The sequence below is a fragment of the Rattus norvegicus genome, chromosome 11, assembly GCF_036323735.1.
Source record: "Rattus norvegicus strain BN/NHsdMcwi chromosome 11, GRCr8, whole genome shotgun sequence".
Classification (NCBI taxonomy): domain Eukaryota; kingdom Metazoa; phylum Chordata; class Mammalia; order Rodentia; family Muridae; genus Rattus; species Rattus norvegicus.
In genome coordinates, this window is record NC_086029.1 from 935,777 (window position 1) to 942,920 (window position 7,144).

Here is a 7,144-nt window from a genome sequence, read left to right on the forward strand (position 1 = left end):
CTGTATGTGTGTGTATGTGTGTGTGTGTGTGTGTGTGTGTGTGTGGCATGTGTGTGATGTGTATATATTTATGGGTAAATGCACACCCTTTTGTGTGGAAACACATGTGAAAGTCAGAGGAAAAGGTCATGTGTAGGTTCTCACCCCTTACCTTGTCCTGGGCAGGCTCTATTGCCACTACCACTGAGTAGACAAGGCTACCTTGATCAGAAGCATACAAGACTTATCTTCTTTTCTCTTTCCACCTTACCATATGACCTGTGGTATCCAATCAACCATGCCCATGCTTATTTCTTCTGGATTAGTTTTTGATATGGTGGGTGTTTGCGGCAGGTCTTTTCCTTAATGAATAAAGGTTTCAGGGCACCAATCACTGGACATATACTTCCAGGTTAGACTTCCAGGTTGGAGGGAGAAAGAGAGGATGAGAATAGGGACCTGTGGATTGTTGGATTGTGGGAGAACTTGGGGTAGGTGATATAATGAACTAGAGCTTCCCACTTAGATTTCTGATCAGTCAGGATCAGCCACTGAAGGATTTCATTTACTATGGCTTACTAGTAAGGATGTTAGTAGTTGTACCCAGTGATTGAATTACCTGTTGATTCTAAACTAAGTTTGTGCTGTGTTTGCCTTCACACAGCTTCTCAACTGATTTCCAGAGATAGGTACAGCCCCACTCCCACCCCCACCCCCAGCCAGCCGATAAATGTGGATGCTCGAATCTGAGGTTTGTCATGGTAGTAACTTTCTAAAGTGACTTAGCAAATTGGTTGAAGAGGTTTCTAGTGCTACAGGCCAGAAAGTCTGTCAAGATGAGAACAGCCCACCAGGGCCAAATGACCCATTGGTGCCGTGTGACCTGCTAGTATATGGGGTAATATGGGATGGTTCCCTCTTCGGTATTTCATGCTGCAGGAGTTCATATTCAGTTTGAACCAAAATGAGTACTTTGGTATTAAAGCCTAAGTTTTAACCAATAACAATTTTCCAGCACTGACATTATATTTCTTAGCATAAAGCATCCTATGGAATCTGTATGGTTCAGAATGAGTTCTCTGTATTTGATCTTTTCACAAGATCCAACCCAACTCCCAGCTCCTTTGGATGTCACCAACAATACTATAGGCTGTTCTCCTATGGCACCAAACCTGGGTATAAAATGTAAAATGTTATCAGGTTGATTGAACTCCAATGAATCCATTTCCTTTCACTTTCCTCTTTGTTCAGCCACTGATGGCTTTTGGTTGTCTTTTTAAGTAGCCATACACATACCACCTTTTACATTGTCTTTTACAGAGAGGCTCTATGGCTCACGTCTGGACAAACCACACCAGGCCAACAGGGCTCCACGTGGAGAGGTTTATTGGAATGATAGAGACAAAAGCCAAGGGGTGAAGAGAGGTAGGAGAGAAAGAGAGGAGAAAAAGGGAAGAGAGGAGAGAGAAGTGGAAGAGGGCAGAAAGGATCTGCCTCTTATGTGAAATGTAGTGTAACTGTAACATGAAATGTATGCTGGATATGGATGACCGTTGCCTTGACAACAGATGCTCAGGTGAGCAGATGACATCATTGCTGGAGGCAAAAGCAGTTCCTGATACCAACATTTGGTAATTTAGGTCACCAACTGGGACCCTCCTTTGTACCTGTAGCATACCTGTCAAAAAAAAAACTAGATCTAACCATGCAGGGATGGCACCTTGTGTTTGTACCTTAGTAGCTGCTGAACTCCTTATTCAAGAATAAGAAAACCTAACATTTGGGTTGCCTGTAATGGTCTTCTCCTCTTATAACATGTCACAGTTCCTACCATTCAAAGGTTTACAGAATCTACCTCCCTCCAAGGTTCTTTCTCTTCAGGTAGCACTAATAGAAGACTCCACACTAACCTTTCAATGACACCTGCCTTTCCAATCTTCTTTCTCCACCAAATACTAACCACTCCTTATCTCACCCCTGCATTAAAACCTTAGAAGAATTATTACCTCACCCTTCCCACATACAGGAGGGCAATTTGCCTAAGACCATCTATACCTGGTATAGAGATGGAAGCTCCTTTCTACATGAAGGAGCCATAAGAGCCAGCAACCCCATAGTGTCAGACACTGAGGCACAGGCCCTTCCTACTCATACCACCAATCAACAGGCTGAAGTAGTAGTCTTTACCCATGCATTTAAACTGGCACAGGGACAATCCCTCAACATCTACACAGATTCTAAACATGCTTTCCGTATCATCCTGACCCATGCCACTAACTGCAAGGAGCATGGGGTACTTATGACTAAAGGAGGATCAGTAACTAATGCAAACCAAATTATGGCCATGCTAGAGCCTCCCATCTCCACACAGCTATAGGGTTTGTTTACTGCAGTTCCCACCTGACGAATGACTCTATTGTCTCCAAGGGAAAGACTGAGCTGAAGAGGCAGCCAGAGCTGAGGCCCTTTAGGGGCCTACACATGTCTCACCCTCCCCAGGACATTCTTACACTGCAACCCACATCCCCACTCTCACTCCCTAACACTCATCAAACTCTGTCCTATCTTCGACACAGCTTTCATCCTAACAGCAAGGCATTGTCTTATTTTGTTAAAACCCACTTGAAGCCCACTCCTAAGGACTTAAGTTTCTTAAAATCCATCACTGCCTCTTCCAAAGTCTGTCAAGTGTCAGACTTCAACCTCTGGTATTGTAGCACCCCTTTTTCTACCCATCAGGCCAGAGGTTCCCTTCCTGGAGCTGACTGGCCACTTGTCTTTACCCACATGCCAAATATGCCAAGTACCTCCTAGTTTTGATTGACACATTCTCGGGGTGGGTGGAGGCATATCCCACAACTAACAAAAGGGTTCAGACAGTTTCTGAGCCCCTCTTCCAAGAGATCATCCCCAATTTAGTGTCTCAGCCTCCGTCCAGTGAGACAATGGTCCCTAATTTACTTCCCAAATTTCTCAAATTCTGTCTAAGGCCCTAGATGTCACCTGGCATTTTCATATTCCATACCACCCTCAATCTTCAGGTAAGGTAGAAAGAACTAACTGCTCCCTAAAAACCACTCTTGTCAAACTGTCACAGGAACTTTGATTGGGCAAAACTCCTACCTCTGGCTCATTTTAGGCTACAAGCTCTCCCCAAGTGACCTCTTTGTCTCACCTTTCAAACTCATGTACGGATGTCAGTACTAACTCCTTTTCTTTCAACTAAATGTGCTCCCCTCCTAGACCATTCACTTACCCCATTACTTTGTCACCCCCTTTCTCTCCTATGGAACTTTACTGACCACCACTGACTAAGGCCACACGCTGTCTCCTGTCCACTACCTATCAACATTGAGACCAAGTTCTTCTGTCCCCTCCAGATCAGCAGCTCTTAGCTGTCTCTCCTAAATGGTAGGGACCTTCATGGACCCTGCTCTCTTAAGCTCCACAAGATGTTGAGACCACCCACCTTTTCCCCAATCCCAGAAGAATGAGACTCCACTCTAGCATCTGCGCTCCACTCCACTGGATTAGACCTGGGCTTCTCATCTGATCGTTTCCATCCATGATATCACTTACATTAGAGATTCGTGGTTCAAGGAATCCCCACTGGTAACAAACAGACTTTCCCAATAGGATCAGGAATCTGCTCCATGCTGGAGCCAATCCAAATTGCTGTCATCCCTATATCTGTCATTCCTTCTGCATACTATGTTCTCTTTGTCTGCTTCCTCTTTGACCAGACAAAAGATGATTGCAAAAAATGGCCAGACAAATATGGGGGCTGCCCATATCGGTCGTTCCAGATACATATGTTAGGATCAAGGACCAATCACTTCTGTCAGCAATGCCAGACCCTGTTCTATATGCAAGACCCATGGAATCCCAGGTAGAAAACAGTTGTTGGTAAGCTCTAATGTAAAAACAAAGCAGGGTCTCCAGTGAGTACTATCCACATCCAGAGAAATTTTGTCCAATTTCCCAAACTCTAGATATCGAAAAAATAGGAGAAATAATCAAACACTCCTCCAAGGTCCTTACGTCCTTGACATCCTCCCTCACAAATGGTAATAACTTGTCATTTAGCCTTTTGATTCAGACCCTGACCTTGGTGTACCAACTCCTTATGGCACCCAACCTGGTCACCCCATCTCTGCCTCAGTGCCCTGCAGTCCAAAACACGTCAATTCTCTGTGGCACTGGTATATATCGTCATCTACCTGCCAGCTGGGCAAGAGGAGTTTGCACACTGGTGTTCATTCCCTGAACTAGGAGTAATACATGGCAAAGAATCTCTACCAGTTCCAGTTTTTGACATATACCTGTCCAGCATAAGAGGGCACTGCAGGTTGTGCTATTCCTGGTTGCTGCAGAAGTAGCTACAGGTGCTGGCAGTGGAACAGCAGGGCCGACGATTTCCGTAACCCTATACACGAAGTTCTTATCCCAGCTTGACAATGGTTTCCAAGGAATGTATGAAACCATGCTCATAATCCAGAAAAAGATCGATTCTTTGGCACCATTTGTGCTTCAGAACTGACAGGGACTAGATGTTCTGACAGCTAAAGAAGGTGGTCTTTGTCTGTTTCTCCAGGAAGAATGCTGTTTCTATGTCAATGAATCTGGGGCAGTAAGAAATAAATTCCATCAGCTGCAACCAGACATCTAGAAATTTAGGGAACAGCATGAGGCCTCCAATTCCTGGGTTTTTCAAAACCCTACATGGAAATAGGATACTGCCCTTCTTAATGCCTCTTCTCCCCATTTTCCTGGAGCTACTATTTCCTCCCTGCCTCATTAATCTTGTTTCCACATTCCTTCAAAGAAAAAGTCAAAATTTTGTAACTGAAAACTCAAACAGTTCCTTTTACACAACTATCAAGTGGACCTGAATGGTGAAAGTCAGCTACACCCCAAAACTGATAATGCTCCTAGACAGCAGGGAGCAGTTTAAGATGTCTAAAGCCCCTATTTCCCTTTTAGCATCGGCTTCCCCTATTTCCCTTTTTTCTTCTCTCTATGATAAGAAAAAGGGAGGTATGTTATCATCAGAAGTGGTTTACATCTAGCCTCTGAATCCAGCAATGACATCATCTTTAGGTAACAAAGACCTGCTTGCTTCTGTTGCCATGGCAACCGCCACACTCTCAAGGCACATGCCTCACTCACGTTAAAAGTACACACACACACACACACACACACACACACACACACACACACAAATGAGTATTTACAAACTGATAAGTAAGATAGAGTACACTATTCTTTGTATTATTTTATACTATCATGTGTGTTTATAACTATGCTCACATAAAGAAAACTATTATAAGTAACTAAACATCATTTAAAAGATGGTAAGAAGAAGCAATAAGTATCTATATAAGCAATGGAAATGGAGAAAAGTACACAATTACAGTGAGAAATTATTTCTTTTAAAATTGTTTTTAATGAGTTTTTAAATAACCATACCACTAACTTTCAATTTAAGTTCCCAGGAATTAAATTTCTAAAGCATATTGTAGTATAACTGACATGGATAAATCCTACCTCATAGTAACTAGTACTTTTTTAAATAGGCAAAGACATATTTGTATCCATGAAAATACATTGTTTCAGGTAGCATAATTTAAAATTTCAATCTCCTCCTTCCTCTCCAGCCTGTCAACAGCCTTATTTTCAAATGTTTTCCTATTTCCCATCATTTTCTTTTCACTTCCTCAGTCAGGTTCTTCCAAAGAAATTTAGGTCTTATACACAGTATTCCTGCTTGGCATAAGCTTCTGTGAATATGTAAGAGATATACTCCTTTCCAAGGTCCTTCCTCTAATGTTCATTAATGGACCTGGTGAAATTCAATAAAAACACACTAAGAAGTGAAATAAATGGTCTAGTGACTTGTTTTCATATAAATCAAGGATGTAATTACAAAATATTAATTTTAAATTATAGGCTAAATAACACTTTTGTGCTACAACAAATAAAAGCAGTTTTCCAAAAAACAAAACAAAACAAACAAACAGAAAGCAAAAACAGGGTATGTTGCAAAACAAAGCAGGTGAGCCCTAAACTATGACATTTAGGAAGCAGATTTTGTTCTGAAAATATTTCCGCCTATAGTAATGGAACCAAGATCATACATGGTTCAGAACCAAGAAGTATACCTTTTGAGTATGCACAGTATTGTAATCTGTATTGACTATAAGTCAATAGTACTTCCTGAATTCTATTTGAGCCGATATAAAGGTAGGGGAAGAAAAGTATGAAAATGGCAGCCACCACATTCTCAAAGCTGAAAAGGTAAGATAGTCCAAAAACAGTTAGAAAACATTTACTGGGAGTCTAATCCTATGCTCAAACCAAACAACCAAAAAAGAAAGTCATACACCAACATCTCTGATAACCGTATGTGCACAAGGCATTAATAAATACGTGTAAACCAAATGCAGTAACACAAACAGATTTCCCATTAGGCTTAAGGCCACTTCATCCCAGAGATGGAGGAAAGCGTCAATACATGAGAATTAACATAATCTACCACATAAGTACAAGTACCACCCTATGGCAGACATAAAAGACCTTTGATAAAATACAGCCTCCATTTGTGATGAAAGTCTTGCAGAGAATAGAGATACGAGTGATTTATCTCAACTTGATAAAGGCAGTATACAGCAAAAGTCATCCAAAAGAGAGAAGAATTCAAAGTGTTTGTGTTGAAATCAGGACCAAGACAAGGATGTTCACTCTACTCACTTCTCAACATACTTCTTACAGTGTTATGTCAAGCAATTAAACAAGTCAAGTTAATGAAGCAAATACAAATGAGAAGGGAAGAAATCAATATATGTTTATTTTCAGGTTTTAAAATTCTATACATAAAAACTAAATCATAAAAAAAACTCCTAGAGCTGATAAATATTGATAAAAGTTGAAAAACACAAGGTTAAAGCACAGGAATCAGTATCCTTTTTATATACAAAAGACAAACACGAAAGCAAGGGGACAATAGTATTCTCAATAAACTAAAACAAAACAAAACAACAACAAAATACTTGAAATTAATATGACAAAGGAATGTGTGCCATGAAAACTGTAAAACAATAAAGAAATTCACTGAACATATTCCTGCTTAAGAAACAGCTACCGGTGTTTCTTGCCCTCTTGCTAA

The 7,144-nt window shown here is 41.0% G+C and overlaps 1 long non-coding RNA gene across 1 annotated transcript; it reads right to left on the reverse strand.

Moving 5' to 3' along the window:
* Positions 1-1,348: 1,348 nt before the first annotated feature.
* On the reverse strand, positions 1,349-5,065 carry LOC134481108 (uncharacterized). The gene is made up of 2 exons (XR_010056339.1): positions 4,302-5,065; positions 1,349-1,657 (listed from the first exon to the last, which is right to left on the reverse strand). It is a non-coding gene; the product is annotated as an uncharacterized LOC134481108 (long non-coding RNA).
* Positions 5,066-7,144: the final 2,079 nt, after the last annotated feature.